Raw genomic sequence first — 25,451 nt, 5'->3', positions numbered from 1 at the left:
ATTAGACTTCTGCAACTCAGCTCTCTGCTCCCTGAGGCTTCCCCATGTGTCCTGACTCTACTAACCCTCCAGGATTCCTGGAGACTTGAGGAGTTACTGCGGCTTACTTCATACAGAGCAAGTTTTGGGTATGGTATGTGGTGCATGAAAATTGCATTTGAATCTGGAGTTCTGGGTTCTATGTGTGACTCCCACCATTAACCACCTGTGTTACCCTAAACAATTTACAATTTACTCATAAGAGTTGAAGGGCAGACTGAACAATCTCCAGGGTGCCTTCTGGAAGGAGATAGCAGAGCTAACAGAAAAGACGAGAATCAGGTGAGGAAGGTTCAGCCAAGCTGCCTACCTTGTGTTTGAATGTCTTGCCTTACCTGCTTCTCAACACTGTTTGCATCATTTTCTTCACCTATCAAATACAGATAATACCTTCTTCATAAAGATTATGCTGAAAGTGACCTAAGATAACACCAGGCCCCATACATGTGGTAGGCCTTAAAGAACAGGTGGCAGTGATATTAGTGGAGACAGAAACATTAAAGAATCGAATTTCAGTTAAGCCAAAGGGTACAGAGAAGGGAAAGTCAGGAAAGCTGCAATGAACTCACTGTGCTTGAGAACAAATCTGGTTGCTCTGCAGGACTCATGAAATGAAATAAGAAGAGGAACTTGGTTGAATTCAGACCCATCCCCTACATACCAAGCATTGCACTAGGTGCTGAGGATTCAAAAAGAGACCTAGTTCCTGATGTTACTGAACCAGGTTCATTCGTTAAAAGCTCAGCAAGCCAAATGTTGAGGCACCAAGATGTGCAGCAGAGAAAGGAGTTATCCACAAGGCAGCCAAGCAAGAAAATGGGAGAATAAATCTCAAATCTGCCTCTCCAAGGGGAGGAGTTTGAGATATTTCAGAGATAAAGAAACAGTGTAGTCTCAGGTGTGGGGAAAGATGACTGAGGGCAGGGAAAAGATGAAGTGATCAGGTTCTGAACAGGAGTATCTGAATTACATGCTTCTTCATGGTATGTAGGGCTTCCCTGGGGCTCAGCTGGTAAAGAGTCCCTCTGCAATGTGGGAGACCCGAGTTTGATCCCTGGGTTGGGAAGATTCCCTGGTGAAGGGAACAGCTACACATTCCAGTATTCTGGCCTGGAGAATTCCATGGACTGTATAGTTCATGGGGTTGCAAAGAGTCAGACACACCTGAGCAACTTTCATGATATGCATATTCAAAAACGGAGGCACTTACCATAATCTGGGGATACAGTTTTTGGCCCTCTGATGCCCAAAGGTTATTTATGGAACACTTGTGCATGCCCAGTTTTAGGGTCAGTGGTCTCAACTAGTCTTAGCAGGCTGGAATTCAGACTAGACCCAGCTGACTCCAAGTTCCCGGAAAACAAGTCACGCAAGCATCTTGTGGTTTAAGCTATGAAGCTTGGTGGATATGCAATTTGCAACAAAATAATTAAGCCTTGCTCAGTGAAGGCAGGCTACAAGCAAGAGGTTTTTTAGCAAGCTGTAAGATAAGCTCAAGAATTTGGATTAGTTACCAGCTTCTGTTGACCCTATGGGGCATAGTTTCACTAACCTCTGGATGCTCACAGTGGAGTGCAGGAGATAGATAAGCAACAATTCAGTATGATTCATGCTCTTCTAAAAGTGATCAATGGAAGAACCATGAAACTCAGCCTGAAGGAATCAAAAAGAAAAGAAGAAGCTGCGAATAGCAAATTAAGTCATAGGAACCAGGGAGAAAGTGGTACATATAGGCAGTGGTAAGTATATTCTGTGTGACTGGGGAAATAAGATGAGCCTTATGCAAAAACGTTTGCCCAAAATAGTTGTTTTTGAGGTATGTCAGCAGATTTTATTTGACAAGAATCACTTCAGGGCTGGGTTTCTCAACCTCAGCACTACTGATATTTTGGACCAGAACATTCTTTGTCATTGGGCAGCGGGGTGGAGGGGGTGGTGTGCTGTCATCTGCACTGCAGGAGTTTAGCAACATCTCTGTTCTCTAACTACCAGATGCCAGTAGCAACCCCCTTTGCTCCTCCTCCATTCTCTCCCCACCGCCAGCTCCCTAGTCCCCACCTGATCGTTATGACAACCAAAAATGTCTTTCAGTTCAGTTCAGTTGCTCAGTTGTGTCTGACTCTTTGTGACCCCATGAACTGCAGCACGCCAGGCCTCCCTGTCCATCACCAACTCCCGGAGTTCACTCAGACTCACATCCATGGAGTCGGTGATGCCATCCAGCCATCTCATCCTCTGGCGTCCCCTTCTCCTCCTGCCCCCAATCCCTCCCAGCATCAGAGTCTTTTACAATGAGTCAACTCTTCGCATGAGGTGGCCAAAGTACTGGAGTTTCAGCTTTAGCATCATTCCTTCCAAAGAACACCCAGGGCTGATTGCCTTTAGAATGGACTGGTTGGAACTCCTTGCAGTCCAAGGGACTCTCAAGAGTCTTCTCCAACACCACAGTTCAAAAGCATCAATTCTTCGGCGCTCAGCTTTCTTCACAGTCCAACTTTCACATCCATACATGACTACTGGAAAAACCATGCCCTTGACTAGATGGACCTTTGTTGGCAAAGTAATGTCTCTGCTTTTCAATATGCTATCTAGGTTGGTCATAACTTTTCTTCCAAGGAGTAAGCGTCTTTTAATTTCATGGCTGCAATCACCATCTGCAGTGATTTTGGAGCCCCCCAAAAATAAAGTCTGACACCGTTTCCACTGTTTCCCCACCTATTTCCCATGAAGTGATAGGACCAGATGCCGTGATCTTTGTTTTCTGAATGTTGAGCTTTAAGTCAACTTTTTCACTCTCCTCTTTCACTTTCATCAAGAGGCTTTTTAGTTCCTCTTCGCTTTCTGCCATAAGGATGGTGTCATCTGCATATCTGAGGTTATTGATATTTCTCCCAGCAATCTTGATTCCAGCTTGTACTTCTTCCAGCCCAGCGTTTCTCATGATGTATTCTGCATAGACGTTAAATAAGCAGGGTGACAATATACAGCCTTGACGTATTCCTTTTCCTATTTGGAACCAGTCTGTTGTTCCATGTCCAGTTCTAACTGTTGCTTCCTGACCTGCATATCGGTTTCTCAAGAAGCAGGTTAGGTGGTCTGGTATTCCCATCTCTTTCAGAATTTTCCACAGTTTATTGTGATCCCCACAGTTAAAGGCTTTAACATAGTCAATAAAGCAGAAATAGATGTTTTTCTGGAACTCTCTTGCATTTTCCATGATCTTTAGACATTGTCAAATATTCCTTGGGGGACAAAAATCATTCCCTTTGAGAACTGCTAATCTAGGGATAATGTGGAAGATGGACTAGAAGGCAAGGAGGTTAATCATATAGCATTGCAAAGCTCCAAACTGCAAGTGACGAGACCAACATCTACAACAATGCAACAGGAAGAGATATGGGAAGTTGTCAAACACCTGAGGAGATAGAATAGACAGTGGGTAATGACTAATGCTAAAGCTGAAACTCCAGTACTTTGGCCGCCTCATGTGAAGAGTTGACTCATTGGAAAAGACTCTGATGCTGGGAGGGATTGGGGGCAGGAGAAGGGGACGACAGAGGATGAGATGGCTGGATGGCATCACTGACTTGATGGACGTGAGTTTGAGTGAACTCCGGGAGTTGGTGATGGACAGGGAGGCCTGGCATGCTGCAATTCATGGGGTCACTCAGTCAACATGACTGAGCGACTGAACTGAACTGAACTGAACTGAATGACTAATTAGATCTGGATGTTGAGGCAGAGGAAGGAATTTCATGTGATTCCCAAATTCTCTGAATTAGTTGACAAGCTGACCAAGGATGCCACCAACTAAATTGGGTGAAGAATTTAACTTTATGTTTGAAAGTAGAAAAGCTTTTAAAAGTTACTCTATATGGAATATATAGGAAGAGAGAGAAAGAGAACAGTGTAAAAGGAAAAATAAACATATTTCCTTCTTAGGTGATACGTAGCAAGAAACCTACAATCTGCTCCAAATATTAATCTAAACTGAACCAAATCAAATGTAATGAAGTAGAAGTATCTTATTAGGAAATTCTCTTTTTTAAAAAAGCATCCAACCAACAATCATACATACATAGTTTTCACACATGAATTTTCATCAAAAGAGCATTTGCTCACCAATCTCTCTGCAAAAGCTGTTATCTAGATTACAATGGTAAAATAGATTCGAACAGTGAAGTTTGCCTTTAAAAGGTTATATTGAACAAAACTAAATTAAAATACCATTGTACAAGTCCTAACGTTCAGTTACAGGAAGTTGGAAAATAGAAAAGAAAAGCAAAATCACCTCTAATTTTCTTGTAATTATTTTTTCACTAGCGATATTTTTAATACAAGTATAATTATAGTGTACATGTAATTTTATAAATGTTCCCTTAAACTTATTTTAATTTATAAGCATTTTACCTAAATGCTTACTACAGAAGTTTCATAATCAATGATTTTCTTCACGTACATAACCTAAACAATAATTATATATGTAATATTTATAATAGATAATACCTTAGGAGACATTCACAGAAATGGGATTATTGAATCAAATGGACTGCATAGTTTTAGATTCTTGATTCATAGATTCATATTGGCCTGTCACTTTCCAAGAAGTTTCCACAAAGCTATGGCCATACCACCCTGCACATGCCCAATCTCCTCTGATCCCGGAAGCTAACCAGGTTGGGCCGGGTAAGTACCTGGATGGGAGACATTTCCACAGATTTACACTGTCCTAAATAGATACAATGTTCAGTTTTGTAACAATGGGCATAACTTTTTAAATGGTTTATAACCTTAATATTTCAAAAATAGTGAAAAAAAATAGTCAAGGTGAAAGTTGCTCAGTCGTGTCTGACTCTTTGCGACCCCATAGACTATACAGTTCCTGGAATTCTCCAGGTCAGAATCCTTGGATCTGGGAATCCTGGGATTGAACCCAGGTCTCCCGCATTGCAGGCAATTCTTTACCAGCTGAGCCACAAATGAAGCCCAAGAATTCTGGAGTGGGTAGCCTATCCCTTCTCCAGGGGATCTTCCTGACCCAGGAATCAAATTGGGGTCTCCTGCATTGCAGGCAGATTCTTTACCAACTGAGCTATCAGGGAAGCCCTTAAACGGTTTATAACCTTAATGTTTCAAAAATAGACCCTGTTGCTTTAATTTTGAATTTCCATGGTTGTTAAAGAGATAAATAATTTTCCCTGGGCTTTCTCACTAGTATTTGTTTGTCATGTTTCTCTTAATGTATCAGTGTGTTTGCCAAGGGTGAGTAGGAGAAATACTGCCTTTTTGTTTTTTGTCCACTATTTTCTGGGGTCATACTATCTTCTATCAATTTGTAGTAGTAATAAAAAATAGCAAAGTTATTTAAAGCTTTAATAAAAATGCAAAGTTTTTCTGACATACTTTCTTCCAACATACTATTTGCTCTTTAAAACACTACGCTTGTTAAAGTTTTCCGTTTTCTCGTAGTCAAGTATGTTGAACAGTTGTGGGTTTTTGATTTGTTGTCTGTTTGCTTACATTGTGATTTTATGTGTGATTCTTTAGGAAGTCATCTCCTTTTTGGCTTAAATAAATGAATTACAACAAATATTTGGTGAGTACCACTACGTGCCAGGCACTATTCTGTTTTGCAAATACAGCAGTGAAATAAGACAGAAGAGGTTCCTAGTTGGGGAGGATAGTTGAAAACAAATGAATGAATAAATAATTTAAGACAATGCCAGATAGTGATACATGCTGATTTTTTTTTAAAAGAGATGAAAGAGATAGAAAATGAGAGGAAATGGAATAAGTGTTCATTCTACATTACTCTAAGTTTTATCTATATAGCGCTAAATGTTTTAAATGTGTAATATTCAAACCACTTAAAATTTCAATGCTTTGAGATGCCTGAAGTGCTATTTTTTTTACGGTCAAGACTACATTTGTGTTGAAAATATAGTATTCATAAATGTTTGCCTTTCACTTAACAATCCCTCTCCCTCATCCCACCCTCCTAAAAAAAAAAAAAATAGGGAAAAGTAAAATTAAATGTTAAATCTTTTACCTCAAAACTAAAACAGGAACTGGATTGATCTTCTTCCGTGTGATATCTGGTGCACTGAGTTAGCCTCCATCTATGATGGGGAGATGATTACACTTACAAGAACAAGATCCTTTTCCACTGCTTAGCACTGTGAAGACAGAAGACTACTGAAAACATGAATTCATAAGGACAGATTGAAAGGAAGAAAAAGAGTCTGATTAAATGTAACTAAAAGGAAAAGTAAAATATAATATTTTGGTTAGAAGGAATCATGCATGACATATAGCACAAGATCAATAGATATTTGCTAAAAGTATAATTCAACAAAGAAAAAAGATGAAAGCAAATGAATCATATATGTATACTTATGAGTATACACTTAAAAATCTTTCCAGACTAAAATTTCCGAGAGAATACTGTCCAGAATAGAACTTTGATACTGCGAGGCATCACACCCTTGAGACAGTATTGGTTCTGCCCTCAAATTATTGCTTGAGATAAACCTTGATCTGGTTTGAAACCTGATTTGAGTGCCTCAGCTCACTCCTATAAGACATAAGGTCCTTCTTCCTCAGATACTTCGGCTCTCATAAGATGTTAACTCTCCCCTCAGCCCATGTCCCATGGCCTAGTAGTAAATTTGACTTTGGACTACACGTGGGGCCTAAGTTTGCACTTCAGCTCAACTTTGCCACTTCTAGCTTAGTACCCCAGACAAGTCCTAAATTAATACTTAGTTTCCTCACAAGGGCTTCCCTTGTGGCTCAGATGGTAAAGAACCTGCCTGCAATGTAAAAGACCCGGGTTTGATCCCTGTGTCAGGAAGATCGCCTGGAGAAAAGACTACTACCCACTCCAGTATTCTTGTCTGGAGAATTCCATGGACAGAACAGCCTGGCGGGCTACAGTCCATGGGGTTGCAAAGAGTCAGACACGACTGAGAAACTAAGACACTTCCTCACATATAAAATTGGAATAATACTATCTACTCATTACCTCAATAAATGATCATGACAGTTAGGTAAAAAGGTCTACACAAACTTACTGTTCCAGCTCTATTACAATGCATGGATCACACTAGATTAGCTAGTCACTAGCTAAAGAGCATACATTAATATAGGTCCATCAAGAAACAAGACAGTGTCCATCAACAGCTGAATGGATAAAGAAGATGCAGTGTGTGTGTATATCAATGGAATATTACTCAGCCATAAAAAGAATGGAATAATGACATCTGCAGCAACATGGATGGACATAGAGATGATCATACTAAGTGAAATGTCAGAGACTAACACATATTACGTGATATTACTTATACGCAGAATTGAAAAATAGTACGAAGGAACTTACTTACGTAACAGTGTTGAAACAGACTCACAGACACAGAAAATAAACATGCTTATTACCAAACAGGAAGAAGGGGAGGGATACACTGGGAGTATAGGATTAACAGATGCACACTACCATATATAAAAGAGATAAATAACAAGGATTTACTGTATAGCACACAGAACTATATTCAATATTTTACAATAACCTATAATGGAAAAGAATCAAAAAAAGAATATAGATCTATACATATACGAGCTGGTATTCATGCATGCTCAGTCGTATCCGACTCTTTGTGACCCCATAAACTGTAGCCCACCAGGCTCCTCTGTCCATGAGATTTCCCAGGCAAGAATACTGGAGTAGGTTGCCGTTTTTTCCTTGAAGAGATCTTCCTGACCCAGGGATTGAACCTGTGCCTGCTGTGTCTTCTAAATTGGCAGGCAGATTCTTTCACTACTGAGCCACCTGGGAAGCTTCATATACATATATATATACATATATATATAATATATATATATGTAAAACTGAATCATTTTGCTGCACACCAACACTAGCACAGCACTGTAAATCAACTAAACTTCAACTTAGAAAAAAAAAAGACACGATTAGAGGTATAAGAGTTTTATTAGGAAGTGCCTATAACAGATAAAGAGGCGAGGGAGTAGAAGGTGAGGAAAGCCTCCAGACCCTAATGCAGCTCGACATCTGTGGGAGAGAAGAGGAGAAAAGATTGAGGACAAGGTAGAAAGAAAACAGTTCCCAGGAAGCCTCAGGTAGACCAAGCTGGAGTCCAAAGCCAAAGTGGCCACTGCTCGCTGGAGCTGGCCTGCCTTGGCATGTGTGCCATGCTGTCTTTGGCACAGGTAGCCCAGTCTCCATGCGAACATGGTGGTGGATGCACAGAGGAAATGGCTGGAGCCCTCTGTTAGTCACCCTCCCCAGAGGAGGAGATCTGAACAGAACACTCTCAAGGCAACCGTATTCTACCCAACATGCTGCTCAGGTATACATGCAGCTGCAGGGAGCAGGACCTCCATGGGTCTGCCGACCTCTCCGCCTACAGGAAAATTTAGAAAAGATGGTTACTGAGACAAACTAGAGCCAGGTCACTGCTGCTAGGTCTCCAGGACACAGCTGGTTCTCATCCTCTCTCCCTCTTCTGTCTATTCTAAATTCCTCTGACCTGTGGCTATCATTTCGGCAGGAGTGATATCATCACTTCCTTGGGAAGTGACCCAACTCTTCATTCCTGAGGCAACTGAGCCCTTTGCAATCACATGCTTCTGAGGCCAGGTTGCTGCGACTGCTAAGTTGCCGTCAGTCATGTCCCACTCTGTGAGACCCCATAGACGGCAGCTCACTTGGCGGCTCCATCCATGGGATTCTCCAGGCAAGGGTACTGGAGTGGGTTGCCATTGCCTTCTCCGTCTGAGGCCAGTAGTGCTATGCATATCCAGATATAGTTTCAGTGGGGCAACAGAGTCCCAGGAGAGGTCCAGGAGAATCTCCTGGGTCCTACACACATTCCTCTCTACCCCACTGTGTAAAAGAAAGGCCACACCCTCCAGATGATGAAGGAATCCCCCTGCCAGGAGGTGACTCTTTTCCCCTGCTGGTCCCTGGAGGCAGGAATCCAGCTACAAATCATAGTTCAACAGGACTTTTGTTATAGCTCTGGGCAAGAGCATACCTCATTTGGGGCCCAAGAAGTCTAACAACTGAAGAATCCAGAATGCGGGGACAAAAAAGACAAAGCCCCGCAGTGGGTCACTGGGAGTGATGGTAAGCAGTACCACTTCTACTCTGACCCCTTTGTTCCTTGATCTATTCATTCTTCTAATTGTGGACCCAGTGCCATACAGAGGTTTCTGATTGAACACATACCCTGCAGGACTGACAACCTAGCCTTTCAGATGGTTGCCACTCATCTGTCACTTCAGGGGTGTTTTAAAGGCCTTCCAGCACTCTGTGAGGTCAACTGCCCCTGATGACTTCTTGTGTGATGTATACAATCACAGGACCTCATGGGCATGGCCTACCCTTTCTAGATTTTTTTGCAGTATCTTTGCTGGCTACATATTTGCCCTAAGGATGCCAGGAGATATTAATCCTCTCTCAGTTCCTACAGAATTCCCCTTGGGCGGCTCTTCTGACCTTACTGGTAATTAAGGTAATTGTGGTTTCTTGGCTCCTAGTAGTTAAACACTCTCAGTTCAGTTCAGTCGTTCAGTCGGTCCGACTCTTTGCGACCCCATGAATCGCACCACGCCAGGCCTCCCTATCCATCACCATCTCCCGGAGTTCACTCAGACTCACGTCCATTGAGTCAATGATGCCATCCAGCCATCTCATCCTCTGGCATCCCCTTCTCCCCCTGCCCCCAATCCCTCCCAGCATCAGAGTCTTCTCCAATGAGTCAACTCTTCACATGAGGTGGCCAAAGTACTGGAGTTTCAGCATTAGCATCATTCCTTCCAAAGAACACCTAAAGGCTGATCGCCTTTAGAATGGACTGGTTGGAACTCCTTGCAGTCCAAGGGACTTTCAAGAGTCTGCTCCAACACCACAGTTCAAAAGCATCAATTCTTCAGCACTCAGCTTTCTTCACAGTCCAACTCTCACATCCATACATGACCACAGGAAAAACCATAGCCTTGACTAAACAGACCTTAGTCGGCAAAGTAATGTCTCTGCTTTTGAATATGCTATCTAGGTTGGTCATAACTTTTCTTCCAAGGAGTAAGCATCTTTTAATTTCATGACTGCAGTCACCATCTGCAGTGATTTTGGAGCCCCCCAAAATAAAATCTGACACTGTTTCCACTGTTTCCCCATCTATTTCCCATGAAGTGATAGGACCAGATGCTGTGATCTTCGTTTTCTGAGATTTAAGCCAACTTTTTCACTCTCCTCTTTCACTTTCATCAGGAGGCTTTTTAGTTCCTCTTCACTTTCTGCCATAAGGGTGGTGTCATCTGCATATCTGAGGTGATTGAGATTTCTCCCAGCAATCTTGATTCCAGCTTGTGTTTCTTCCAGCCCAGCATTTCTCATGATGTATTCTGCATAGAAGTTAAATAAGCAGGGTGACAATATACAGCCTTGACGTACTCCTTTTCCTATTTGGAATCAGTCTGTTGTTCCATGTCCAGTTCTAACTGTTGCTTCCTGGCCTGCATACAGATTTCTCAAGAGGCAGGTCAGGTGGTCTGGTATTCCCATCTCTTTCAGAATTTTCCAGTTTCTTGTGATCCACACAGTCAAAGAATTTGGCATAGTCAATAAAGCAGAAATAGATGTTTTTCTGGAACTCTCTTGCTTTTTCCATGATCCAGTGGATGTTGGCAATTTGATTTCTGGTTCCTCTGCCTTTTCTAAAACCAGCTTGAACATCTGGAAATTCATGGTTCCCGTATTGCTGAAGCCTGGCTTGGAGAATTTTGAGCATTATTTTACTAGTGTGTGAGATGAGTGCAATTGTGCAGGAGTTTGAGCATTCTTTGGCATTGCCTTTCTTTGGGATTGGAATGAAAACTGACCTTTTCCAGTCCTGTGGCCACTGATGAGTTTTCCATATTTGCTGGCATATTGAGGGCAGCACTTTCACAGCATCATCTTTCAGGATTTGAAATAGCTCAGCTGGAATTCCATCACCTCCACTAGCTTTGTTCATAGTGATGCTTTCTAAGGCCCATTTGACTTCACATTCCAGGATGTCTGGCTCTAGGTGAGTGATCACACCATCGTGATCATCTGGTCGTGAAGATCTTTTTTGTACAGTTCTTCTGTGTATTCTTGCCACCTCTTCTTAATATCTTCTGCTTCTGTTGGGTCCATACCACATCTGTCCTTTATTGACCCCATCTTTGCATGAAATGTTCCCTTGGTATCTCTAATTTTCTTGAAGAGATCTCTAGTCTTTCCCATTCTGTTGTTTTCCTCTCTTCTTTGCATTGATCGCTGAGGAAGGCTTTCTTATCTCTTCTTGCTATTCTTTGGAACTCTGCATTCAGATGCTTGTATCTTTCCTTTTCTCCTTTGCTTTTCACTTCTCTTCTTTTCACAGCTATTTGTAAGGCCTCCTCAGACAGCCATTTTGCTTCTTTGCATTTCTTTTCCAGGGGGATGGTCTTGATCCCTGTCTCCTGGACAATGTCACGAACCTCATTCCATAGTTCATCAGGCACTCTATCTATCAGATCTAGTCCCTTAAGTCTATTTCTCACTTCCACTGTATAATCATAAGGGATTTGATTTAGGTCATACCTGAATGGTCTAGTGGTTTTCCCTACTTTCTTCAATTTCAGTCTGAATTTGGCAATAAGGAGTTCATGATCTGAGCCACAGTCAGCTCCCGGTCTTGTTTTTGCTGACTGTATAGAGCTTCTCCTTCTTTGGCTGCAAAGAATATAATCAGTCTGATTTCGATGCTGACCATCTGGTGATGTCCATGTGTAGAGTCTTCTCTTGTGTTGTTTGAAGAGGGTGTTTGCTATGACCAGTGCGTTCTCTTGGCAAATTCTATTAGCCTTTGCCATGCTTCATTCCATATTCCAAGGCTATATTTGCCTGTTACTCCTGGTGTTTCTTGATTGGAAACTGGTGTTTCTCTGACAGAATGTGGTCCACTGGAGAAGGGAATGGCAAACTATTTCAGTATTCTTGCCTTGAGAACCCCATGAACAGTATGAAAAGGCAAAATGATAGGATACTGAAAGAGGAACTCCCCAGGTCAGTAGGTGCCCAATATGCTACTGGAGATCAGTGGAGAAATAACTCCAGAAAGAATGAAGGGATGGAGCCAAAGCAAGAACAATACCCAGTTGTGGATGTGACTGATGATAGAAGCAAGGTCCGATGATGTTAAAGAGCAATATTGCATAGGAACCTGGAATGTTAGGTCCATGAATCAAGGCAAATTGGAAGTGGTCAAACAGGAGATGGCAAGAGTGAAAGTCAACATTCTAGGAATCACCGAAAAAATGGACTGGAATGGGTGAATTTAACTCAGATGACCATTTTGTCTACTACTGCAGGCAGGAATCCCTTAGAAGAGATGGAGTAGCCATGATGGTCAACAAAAGAATCCAAGATGCAGTACTTGGATGCAATCTCAAAAACAACAGAATGATCTCTGTTCATTTCCAAGGCAAACCATTCAATATCACAGTAATCCAAGTCTATGCCCCAACCAGTAAACACTCTCAGTTGGTCTCTATTACTTGGGAGAAGCCCCATCATGCCTGTGGCTATTTAGGGACCGCTCACCTGTTTTGAGCCGTGGCCTGCACTTGTTGGTGATAGTGGTACCCCTCTTTGTAGTACATTCTTAATGATTTAGGGGAACGTTGTGTCTTTCAGGCCTCCCATGGAACATAATCCTCTGCTTCATCTTCCATAATATTTCCCTTCCAGCACACCTCTCCAACTTCTTAATCCTTGCTCTGCCTCCTTCCAGGGCAACTCAGGCTTTTCCCAGAGAAGGCAATGGCACCCTACTCCAGTACTCTTGCCTGGAAAATCCCATGGATGGAGGAGCCTGGTAGGCTGCAGTCCATGGGATCTCAAAGAGTCAGACATGACTGAGCGACTTCACTTTCACTTTTCACTTTCATGCATTGGAGAAGGAAATGGCAACCCACTCCAGTGTTCTTGCCTGGAGAATCCCAGGGACAGGTGAGCCTGGTAGGCTGCCATCTATGGGGTCGCACAGGGTCGGACACGACTGAAGCGACTTAGCAGCAGCAGTAGCAGCAGCAGGCTTCTCCACTCCACTCAGGTTTGGCCATCACTCCTCCAAGGCTTCTAACAGCATCCAGTAATGACTTTGTCTCATCCTCTAAGGTCCAGGCTAAGTTAAATCTTTCATCTTGAAAAACGGCCCTCAGCTCTACAGATATTATACTTCTCTTAAGCCAGGTTATTTATTACTTATATAACTGATTATATTTCTCCCTTTGACTGTTAGGAAGCCCAGAATCAAATTTCAGTCATATGTGTATTATATACTGAAACTTATAACACATATTTTATATACTAACCTCACAGTAGCTTCCTCTTTTCTTTCACTTATTTTTACTTCACACTGTCTTTTTCACTTGCATTTATTCAATACACTATCTGTTCAGCATGTGCTAGGTACATTAATATTATCTCACTTAATCACAGCTTTCCCTCTTGTGGGATCTTAGCATGACACTGAATTTCTTTAAGCTTTGATTTCTTACCTGTAAGTCAAGATGATCCTAATGTACACTTCATAGGGTTGTCGTGAGGATTAATAATGATTGGTTGTTGTTCAGTTGCTAAGTCATGTCCCATTCTTTGTGATCTCATAGACTGTAGCACACCAGGCTTCCCTGTCCTTCACTCTCTCCTGGAGTTTGCTCAGGTTCATGTCCATTGAAGTCAGTGATGGTATTTAACCATCTCATTCTCTGCTGCCTTCTTCCCCTTTTGCTGTCCATTTTTCCCAGCATCAGGGTCTTTTCCAATGAGCTGGCTCTTCACATCAGGTGGCCAAAGTATTGGAGCTGTTAATATCATTAGTAAGTGTTAGTTGCTCAGTAGTGTCTGACTCTTTGTGACCCCATGGACTGTAGTCTGCTAGGCTCGTCTGTCCATGAAATTCTCTAGGCAAGAACACTAGAGAACACTAGTGGGTAGCCATTTTATTCTCCACGGGACCTTCCCAACCCAAAGATCAAACTTGAGTCTCCTGCATTGTAAGCATATTCTTTACCATCTGAGCCACCAGGGAGGCCATTAGTTATTAGAAAATATTAAAATGTTTTTGCTTTAAAAATTAAAATTTTGATATAATTATTTTATAAAATGTTAATGTAGCAATGTCTGAAAAGATAAACATCAGTTTATCACAAAAACAATATACAGAGCAGAATAAGTATTACTCATCTTATTTATTATGGCTTTAATCTAATTGAAGGTTTTTGTGGTTCCTGTAATTAACGGCACTATAAAAGAATCAATAAAGCTAAGTTATAATGAATGTCCATACAGAAGAGCTCATTTATGGATATTTTTTTAATATAGGGCAAATGAAATGATGCCATCTCAGAAGGCAGTGAGCCCAAGGATACTTTATGGACAAAATTTATTCAGTTTTACAGGAATATCAGATTGCTTCAGACTGAGTTACTAGCTATAATGATGAGGCTTATTCTACCCCAGGGACTTAGTATAGTGCATTAATAATAAATACATTTAGAAGAAATGCTATTCTGACAACTAAACTTAGTGCCCCAGAAAGACCACTGAACCTGAAAGCAGGACACGTGGAAACTAGGTAAGCTCTGCAGCAGACTCCAGAAGCATAAGGCAATCTGTGCAGCCCTCTGAACTCACATTTCACCTGGGTTAGAGCACGTGATCTTATGGTGCCTGCCAGCCTCAAAATGCCGTGTATCTTTATTCTTAACCTCAAAGTATCCATGTAAAATTTTTGGCCAAGAAATCAGAATAGCTTTGAAGTGGAAAGCCTAAATTACATGCCCCAAAGCAATAGGAAGACAAATTATAGCTTAACAAGAATTATATTTGATTCCTTCCTAATTTTCTGGGATTTTTGGTATGAGAACGATATCTAAGAATTTTATATTTTCAGATGTTTATACTACCCAACAATTCAACTCAATTCAGCAAATAGTTATTCAGTACTAATACTTGCCAAGCACATACTAAATTCTCAAGTTTCTGAGAACATGATGTAGGACACATATTATCAGTAACAATCAACTAAAGAGCTAGCTGTGTATATAAGGTACTGTATGTACTCAGCCCTCAGCAAGTGTGGCCTCACTTTCTGCCCTCAGGAACTGTAGTATGTAATGAAAAAGGCAAGCCATCCATTGAAAAATAAGTGATCAAGTGTCAAATTTGCTGATATAGGTAGGAAATGTCGTAAGATTTCAGAGACAGGACACATAACTGAAAATCCAGGTAGGCTTCTGGAGGATGAGATGTGAGCAAAATCTTGAAGGATACTGAAAAACAAAGAGACATGTTAGGCCTATTAGTGGATATTTATAGCCTTCTCAGAATTGTTAGGATTAGATTTACTTTTATGTGTGAAATGCATTTGTGTTGTCTTCACTCAATTTTAGGTACCCTGACAGCACAAACGATGTAGCATATTTATATTTGATTCAGTACAACAGATATTTATGGAGTACCTACTATATGTCAGGTACCGTAAGTTGGAAAAGAAGGACTAGGCAAAAAAGAGAACGGAATTGGAGAAATAACTCGGAAGTCTGCCTCTGAACGATCTTGGTAAACTTGGTTTGAACCCTCAGTCTTCACCTGGACCGTGAAAAGTATAGAGCCCTTTCAAGAACTGGATAACTTCCACCTCCTTACATCTAATCTGTTCTGCACAATGCTGAAATGAAACTCAGCCTGTTCCTGGTTTTCCCATCAAAGGCACTCACACAAAGCTGCCTGGGTTTAGAAGCAGTCACTGGAGATGTAGGTAATTGTGGGGAGGAATCACAGCTCTCTGCGGGCTGCAAGCTGTTTTCTCCCTGGTCCCTCTTCCCTCCCTCCCTCTTGTTTCCTCACTCACTCCATCCCAGATTGCACCCCCACCCCCAATCTCAAATTCTCCTAGTCTTAAAACCAGTAAATTTCCCCTCCTCCAACATCCAGGTCCTCAAGTCTCAACTCTGCCTCCAGCGCTCTCCAACCTATTCCATTACACCTAATTTTCCAAACCTAGATGCTTCTATCCTCCTGAGGAATTCTGGCGCCAGCTATTAAGAAAGAGTGTGATAGTTTCTCCACCTTGTTACAAAGAGCTAAGTGCACTGGTGACTCTGAGAGAAACCCAAAGTGCTGTGGAGGGACAGAAGGAGGAGGGAGAGCCAGAGACGGGTCAGGAAAGGTTTCTTGGCCCCTTTGAAGCAGTCTCTCTGTCTTTTCCAAATTTACACACTGTTGATTGCCTGCATCACTGCTTGGACTCTTGTCCTCTGCTGCCTTCTATTGTTATTTCTCTTTCCATCTGTCCGTGTGTTTTGTCTCCTGGATTAGATGTTTTGCAGCTTCAACACAGCAGTTTTTCCCATTCCTCCCCAGAACTCTCATGGGTATAATGGGCTTCACTGGTGAGTCTGTTGAATCTCAACCTACGGGAGCTGTATGATTTGCCTTTCAAAATACCATCCATAAATTCTGCCCCCCCCCCCGCCCAGCCCCCTACCAAAAGGCCATCTAGCAGGAGTCTTTTCTTTAATTAAAATAAACTACGAAGATCATGGCATCTGGTCCCATCACTTCATGGGAAATAGATGGGGAAACAGTGGAAACAGTGTCAGACTTTATTTTGGGGGGCTCCAAAATCACTGCAGATAGTGACTGCAGCCATCAAATTAAAAGACGCTTACTCCTTGGAAGGAAAGTTATGACCAACCTAGATAGCATATTCAAAAGCAGAGACATTACTTTGCCAACAAAGGTCTGTCTAGTCAAGGCTATGGTTTTTCCAGCGGTCACATATGGATGTGAGAGTTGGACTGTGAAGAAGGCTGAGCGCCGAAGAATTGATGCTTTTGAACTGTGCTTTTGGAGAAGACTCTTGAGAGTCCCTTGAACTGCAAGGAGATCCAACCAGTCCATTCTGAAGGAGATCAGCCCTGGGTGCTCTTTGGAAGGAATGATGCTAAAGCTGAAACTCCAGTACTTTGGCCACCTCATGCGAAGAGTTGACTCATTGGAGAAGACTCTGATGCTGGGAGGGATTGGGGGCAGGAGGAGAAGGGGATGCCAGAGGATGAGATGGCTGGATGGCATCATTGACTCAATGGACGTGAGTCTGAGTGAACTCCGGGAGTTGGTGATGAACAGAGAGGCCTGGTGTGCTGCGATTCATGGGGTCGCAAAGAGTTGGACACGACTGAGCGACTGAACTGAACTGAACTGAACTGAACTGAAAGTATCTCTAAGAATATACTGCGTATTTAACCAATTTACCTAAGATGTCTGGAGATGCCCATTCATGTTACACCGACCAGCAGCTGAAAAGGACTAATGAGTACTGAAGTATATTCCTAGGGACCAGCCACCTGCTTCAATTCTCACAATCATCTTTTGAGGTGAGATTAGGGAACTTGCCAAAGGTCACAGCACTACAGAGTAGGAATTAGAATTTTAACCCAGGAATACCTAGCTCCAAAGTGCCCAGTCTTTCCACTATCCCACATTTCTAAACTAATTATGCTTCTTTGGAGACATCTCTAAAAATAAATAATGCTTCTTTATCAAAAAGAAGAGCGGTTATTCACTATGATATAAATTAAACAAGATCACCCCAATAGTTGTGGTCCTGGAGTAGTAGAAAGTAGTTGACTCTATGAACTTGAACAAGTGGCTTCACCTTTCTGAGCTTCAGGTTACTTATTTGCACATACATACAATCTCACAGAGTTGATGTCAACATGACATTACATATACACGTAAGACTTCCCTGGTGGCTCTGATGGTAAAGCATCTGCCTACAATGCGGGTGACCCGGCTTCAATCCCTGGGTTGGGAAGATCTCCTGGAGAAGTAAATGGCAACCCACTCCAGTATTCTTGCCTGGAAAATCCCATGGATGGTGGAACCTGGTAGGCTACAGTCCATAGGGTCGCAAAGACTTGGACACAACTGAGCAACTTCACTTTTTCACTTTCATACAATTATACATAAGTATAGAATTAATAATGTAATTAGTTATATACATAAAATACCTGGTCAGCAGTGTTAAGTGGAACTGCTTTTCCTTTTACAGATGTAAAGTGCAAGTTGACACACAGGTCTGACATTCAGCTCACTTGAACACGTTTTTAAATTGGCTTAACATATTATTTGGGAAGGGCATTAGCTGAATCACACAAGAGCATATTAATCATTAACTTAACATCACCCAACAGCAACCACAGTTCTTGGAAGTAAAATTGGCACTGCTGTCAACACCCTTCGAAGTTCTTCTCCACGTTAACTACCACTGCCTCCTAAACCAGGTGCCGTCAGATAATTGCTATCAGCCCAGGTAGGAGGTAAGTGGGTTTAATGTATGAGCACTATAAAATGGAATGACGTTTTGGTGGGCTGGTGTCAGGAGAGGGGACCAGTCTTCCAGTCCCTCAACTATACCAAGTCCAGCTGGCTTGTGTTTCTAAGAGTACAGGCTCAACAGTGAATAAGAGCTGGGTCTTAGCTCTGCCCATTCTTAGTTGTGTAACTTTGAGGTTTAAATTTCAGTTCTCTCATCTGTAAAATGGGGATGATAATGTTAACTGTATTCTAAGGTTGCTATGAAGATTAAGTTAAATGATGAATTTAAAGCACTTAGTACAGTATCTGGCATATTATAAGCCATGAAAAAGTTGGCTATTCTTTTATTATTAACAGGGACCATGGCCTTAAAGTTCTAAGATGGAGGACAATTTAAAAAAAAAAAGAAAGGAAAGAAAGGCTTCCTGTTGCTAGACAATCATGTTCAACACCATAGTTGGGCATACACGTTCTCCCTCATATTCTGGCCCCACGCTCAGCTTTACCCAGAGTGCTTTACCCACTCTGCAAAAATCTCTGTAGCTCCCCAAGACACTCTGACTTCCTCCTTTAGTTTCCCAGAGTACTTTGCATATACTTTTGTACTTTCCCTTATCACAATATATTCTCATTATTTGTTTGCATATCTATCTTCACTTTCAGTTCAGTTCAGTCGTTCAGTCGTGTCTGACTCTTTGCGACCCCATGAATCGCACCACGCCAGGCCTCCCTGTCCATTACCAACTCCCGGAGTTTACCCAAATTCATGTCCATCGAGTCAGTGATGCCATCCGACCATCTAATCCTCTGTCATCCCCTTCTCCTCCTGCCCCCAATCCCTCCTAGCATCAGAGTCTTTTCCAATGAGTCAACTCTTCGCATGAGGTAGCCAAAGTACTGGCGTTTCAGCTTCAGCATCAGTCCCTCCAATGAACACCCAATACCGATCTCCTTTAGGATGGACTGGTTAGATCTCCTTGCAGTCCAAGGGACTCTCAAGAGTCTTCTCCAACATTACAGTTCAAAAGCATCCATTCTTCGGTGCTCAGCTTTCTTCACAGTCCAACTCTCACATCCATACATGACCACAGGAAAAACCATACCCTTGACTAGAAAGACCTTAGTCGGCAAAGTAATGTATCTACTTTTGGATATGCTATCTAGGTTGGTCATAACTTTCCTTCCAAGGAGTAAGCGTCTTTTAATTTCATGGCTGCAGTCACCATCTGCAGTGATTTTGGAGCCCAGAAAATAAAGTCTGACACTGTTTCCACTGTTTCCCCATCTATTTCCCATGAAGTGAAGGGACCAGATGCCATGATCTTAGTTTTCTGAATGTTGAACTTTAAGCCAACTTTTTCATTCTCCTCTTTCACTTTCATCAGGAGGGTTTTTAGTTCCTCTTCCCATTCTGCCATAAGGGTGGTGTCATCTGCATATCTGAGGTGATTGAGATTTCTCCTGGCAGTCTTGATTCCAGCTTGTACTTCTTCCAGCCCGGCGTTTCTCATGATGTACTCTGCATATAAGTTAAATAAGCAGGATGACAATATACAGCCTTGACGAACTCCTTTTCCTATTTGGAACCAGTCTGTTGTTCCATGTCCAGTTCTAACTGTTGCTTCCTGACCTGCATATCAGTTTCTCAAGAGGCAGGTCAGGTGGTCTGGTATTCCCATCTCTTTCAGAATTTTCCACAGTTTCTTGTGATCCACACAGTCAAAGGCTTTGGCATAGTCAATAAAGCAGAAATAGATGTTTTTCTAGAACTCTCTTGCTTTTTCGATGATCCAGAGGATGTTGGCAATTTGATCTCTGGTTCCTCTGCCTTTTCTAAAACCAGCTTGAACATCTGCAAGTTCATGGTTCACGTATTGGTGAAGCCTTTACCCGACCCCATCTCAGGCTGTGAGTTTATAGGTAGTGGAAGCCATATACCGTCTTTGTATTTGTAGCCATTAGGCACTCTGCAAGTCTTGGTTGGATGGATGGTGGATGGATGGATGGATGGATAAGAAAATGGGACAACATATAAGTTGGTAAAAGAATTGAAATTTACCGAAAGGTACTTAGGGGACAGAGCAAGATAGTCTTTATTTCATAAAGTGTCCTAAGCCTGGATCTGAGCGGAAGTCTAAACACTGTTTAGAACTATTTGCCTGGTGAGGCAGTTGGGCAATCTATGTGTGCCTTCTAGGGAAAGCATGACCAGGTGGTGACTGCTGTCAGGGACAATATCAGGCAGAACACCTTAGTAACCAGGGAGCCAAGGCAGGATGCTGTCTCTAAATTTTCCAGCAGTCTTCAAGGTTAACATGTTAAGCAATCAGGAGCAAGTTTTTTCCAGGTGTAGTTAACTGGGGACTTCCCTGGCAGTCCAATGGTTAAGACTGCCTTCCAATGCAGGAGGTACAGATTCGATCCCTAGTTGGGGAGCTAAGATCCCACATGCCTCATGGCCATAAAAGCAAAACATAAAATAGAAGCAGCATTATATTAATACCAAATTCAATAAAGACTTTAAAAATGGTCCAAAAATCTAAAAAAACAAAAAAAAAGAAGAGGAGGATAAAAACCAGGTGTGGTCAATTGCCAGGAGGGCAGACAGACTTATCCACACACTGTCCTCCCTGTGATTATGTTCACTGTAAACAATGATGTAAGATCTAGAGATAGTAAGGAGATATGCAAAGTGATTCCCACAGAGAATAGACCATCTGAAGATAACATTTCAAAGTACGGAGAATATTTTAGAACATAAGGCAATATAGAGGGAGATTTATAGCTTGACTTTTCAGGAATCATTCTATTTTCACTTTATTTACGTTATGCACCGAGCCCGTATCTCCGAACCAGCCGAGGCAAGGACAAGTCCACCGTGATAATGCAAAGGCAAGAAGGGAATCTTTATTTCTAGCGCGCTAGGGCTCAAGCCTCATCCGACGCAGCGGAATCAGACGAGGAATGCAAGCGTGGTTCAATACAAAGAAATTAATCAATGTAATAAACTACATTAAGAGAACAAATGTAATAAAAAATGATCATCTCAGTGTGGGCTTCCCTTGTGGCTCAGTGGGTAAAGAATCTGCCTGCAATGCTGGAGACCTGGGTTTTATCCCTGCATCAGGAAGATCCCCTGGAGAAGGGAAAGGCTACCCACTCCAGTATTCTTGCCTGGAGAATTCCATGGACTGTATAGTCCGTGGGGTGGCACTTAGCGACTTTCACTTTCAACCACCTTTCACAATACAAACACTCAGAAAACTAAGAATAAAAAGGAACTTATCTAACAAGATAAAGAGCATTTATGAAGAACCCACAGCTAACATGATAACAGTAAAACTGAAAACTTTTCCCCTAAGAGCAGGAACAAGACAAGGATGCATACTTGCATCACTGAGATTCAACATGGGAAGTTCTAGCTAGAGCAAGCAGATAAGAAAAATAACTAAAGGACAAACAAATTGAAGAGACAGTAGTAAAACCATCTCTATTCACAGATGTCATGATTTTATATATAGACAGTTCCAAAGAGTCCACATGAAAGCTACTAGAGCTAATTTTAAAAATTCAGCAAAGTTGCAGGTCACAAGATCAACACACAAAAATCAGTCATGCTTCAATACACTAGTAATGAACAATTCAAAAAGGAAATAAGGAAACATTCCACTGGTATTAAAATGGCACCAAAAAGTTAAGAATAAATTTAACCAAGGAGGTGATATATACACTGAAAACTCTAAAACATCTCTGAAACAAATTAAGAAAGACCTAACTAAATGGAACTATATCCATGTTAATGGATTGGAACGTAGATTTAAATTGTTAAGATGGCACTACTACCCAAAGTGATTTACAGATTCAACACAATCTCTATCAACATTCCAACAGCCTTTTTATTCAGAAATGAAAAAACCCTATCCTCAGATTCACATGGGACTGCAAGGGTCCCAAAATAGCCAATACAATCTTTGTAAGTAAGTATAAGTAAGTGTTAGTTGCTCAGTCGTGCCCAACTCTTTACGACCCCATGGACTGCAGCCCACCAGGCTCCTCTGTCCATGAGATTCCAGGCAAGGATACTGGAGTGGGTTGCCATTTCCAAAACTGGAGGACTGACAACTCCTGATTTCAAAACTTACTGCAAAGTTACAGTAATCTGAACAGTGTAATACTGGCTTAAGGATAGACATATAGACCAATGGAACAGAACTGATAGTCCCAAAATAAACCCATACATCTATGGCGAATTGGTTTTCCACAAGAGCACTATATTCATTCAGTGGGGAAAGATTAGTCCCTTCAACAAACAGTTCTGGCACAGCTGGATTCTAGATGCAAAGGAATGAAGTTGGAGGCTGTTCTCACATCATGTACAAAAACTGACTCAAAATGGAATAATGAAACTCTTGGAAGAAAGCATAGGGGTAAAATTTGGTGACTTTTGGTTTAGCAATGGATTCTTAGATATGACACCAAAGCATGATCAATTAAAAAAAATAGAAACTGGGTTTCATCAAAAATGTTTGTGCACCAAAGGATATCGTGAGAAGAGATGGCCCAGCTTTCTTAGCTGGGGCAGCAGCCATCATCACAGGGCCCACCTGAGCACATGTTGCTCTCTCCCTAGTCTGGTTGCTCTATAGCCCCTCTATCCAGTACTGCACCCTAGCCATTTGAAATCCCAGATATCAAGTACTCACTGTGGCTTATTGATGAGATTATCAGCCATAACACCAGTGGTTCTACTTCAACCTGCTATATCCCCATCACATCTTGGACTCCCTCATAAGTCATCACATCTAATTTTCAGCTCTAATCCACCACAACCTAATCACTCAGCCCTACAGCATTTCCAGGCATGATGAAGGGGCTTGATGGGCCCAGTTATCAAGGTTTACTTCAAAGATACCCATTCCATTTTTCCTACTGGAAGATGTCCCGGTCCCTGGAAAACGTGAAGACTGGAGACTTCATTGAGTTTCAGCGCCCAATCTGGCTGCTAGTCTACCAGGGCAAAGAAAAGTTTGCCATCTGTCCAGACCAGAAACTCAAACTCATTGTCAAGAGGTGAAGTCTATTCACATGATCATGAGAGGAACAAGCATCACTTTGATGCTATGGGTGATCCACACCATCATGAGGGACTTGGATGACCACACTGTGTGCCAACTGCTCTGTGCTGATCAGAACAAGAAGGACATTTTGTTGCAGCTGGTTCATAGTAGACAAAACCCCTGAAGCAGGGGACCACACTAGGGCTTGTGAATAAGGAGATGACCCAGGACCACACTCCCCAGAGAAGGAGCCTCCAGTACTCCTGCTCTGAGCCAGTATGTTGGCCTGTTGGCAGGATCATACCTTGAACACTCCTCATGCCCCATTCTCAACCAGTCCTCCCCTGCCAACGTTCTTCAAAGCTGTGGCCCCAGGTTCAACCTGGCCTGCCCATGCCCTGGGTGGTCACCCAGCAGGCCTGATCTGAGGAGTTCCTCTGGAAGCAGAGTTCTGCTTCAGGTGGGCAAACTGGCAAACTGCAGGACAAGTTTCTGTCTGGTTCTCTAGTCCTTATGACTCTGTGTCTCTCCCTCCTTGCCCTCTTCTCCCACCACAAGGCTAAGGCAGCCATCACTAAGCTTGATCCAGCCCTCCCTACGAGGGACCACAGACTGGAAATAAACAAGTAGGGGCAGTCCAAGGCTGCAGGTTCTATCCCAGCCATGGTCCCCGGACCTTTGCCTGACTCTCTTCACTGTCTGCCCTAGAGTCATGACTTAAGCCTCAGCAGCGCCTGACACCACATGAGACTGGAAACATCACAAAGTCCTGGTGGAGACTGGGTCAGGGTGCTGGGAAGACAGGCTGCCTCCCACCTTAGGGCCCAGGCAGGCCCCAGCCACCCAGGAGCTTAGCACGTCTATGGCTGGAATGGGAAGAAGGTGCTGGCTGAGGGCCCATCAGGCTGTATGTGGGCCATCTTGAAACACTGGCATTCTCCCCATCTACCCAAACATTCAGGTAATCTTGGAAGCTACAAGTTGCGACTTAGCAGAGCGTGATTCACCCCAGGGTGGGGATTTGGGGTGGGAAATTGATGGCAGATCTCTACCCCTCCTCCTGCCTTCACCCTCAGCATGAAGATTTTGAGCAGAATTTCCTGTCTGGGAGACATTCTCGGTGGCCCTCATATTGCCTTTAAATAACAGCTATGCTAGACAGGTGCACATCAACTTTTCAAAGTTGTTTATAAGAAGAAAAATATTGAAGTAAAACTTTTTATATACTAAAATAAAGTAAGTGAAAAGAGAAGTTTAAGGGAAAAAAATTGAAGTAAAACTTTTTTAATATTAAAAAAAAGTAAGTGAAAAGGGAACCCACAGAATGGGAGAAAAATATTTGCAAATCATATATCTGATAAGGGTTTAATATCTAAAATGTATAAGAACTTCTATGACTCAACAATATTTATATAAAGTGAAAGTCTCTCAGTCATGTCCAACTCTATAGTCCATGGAATTCTCCAGGCCAGAATACTGGAGTGGGTAGCCTTTCCCTTCTCCAGGGAATCTTTCCAACCCAGGGATCAAACTCAAGTCTCCCGCAGTGCAGGCAGATTCTTTACTAGCTGAACCACAATGAAAGTCCCAATAAAAGACCAACAACCCAATTTTTAAAATGCTGAGCATCATTAGTGACCAGGAAATGCAATGCAAAATCACAGTGAATACCACTTCATACCTATAAAGATGACTATTAAACAAATAAAAAACAAAAACGGAAATAAGAGGTGCTGGCAAGGATGTGGAGAAATTGGAACCTTCATATATGGCTGTTAAGAATGTAAATGTAAAATGGTGCAGTCTCTGTGGAAAACAATTTGGCAGTTCCTCAAGAAGTTAAATATATAATTACCAGCAATTCACTCTTGCATATACTCAAAAGAATGGAAAAGAGGGACTCAAAGAGGTATTGTATGCCAATGTTTATTGCAGCACTA

At 42.1% G+C, this 25,451-nt stretch overlaps 1 protein-coding gene and 1 pseudogene across 1 annotated transcript in view; one reads left to right on the top strand and one right to left on the bottom strand.

The window, feature by feature from the left end:
• Positions 1-25,451, bottom strand: part of JAK1 (Janus kinase 1) — a 245,042-nt gene that overhangs the window by 134,115 nt on the left and 85,476 nt on the right. The window lies entirely within an intron of this gene.
• Positions 1,681-23,820, top strand: LOC138070125 (NADH-cytochrome b5 reductase 3-like; annotated as a pseudogene).

The sequence above is a fragment of the Capricornis sumatraensis genome, chromosome 2 (genome assembly GCF_032405125.1).
Source record: "Capricornis sumatraensis isolate serow.1 chromosome 2, serow.2, whole genome shotgun sequence".
NCBI lineage: Eukaryota > Metazoa > Chordata > Mammalia > Artiodactyla > Bovidae > Capricornis > Capricornis sumatraensis.
Note: the sequence above shows the minus strand (reverse complement) of the source record. Positions and strands in the feature narration are given on the sequence as shown.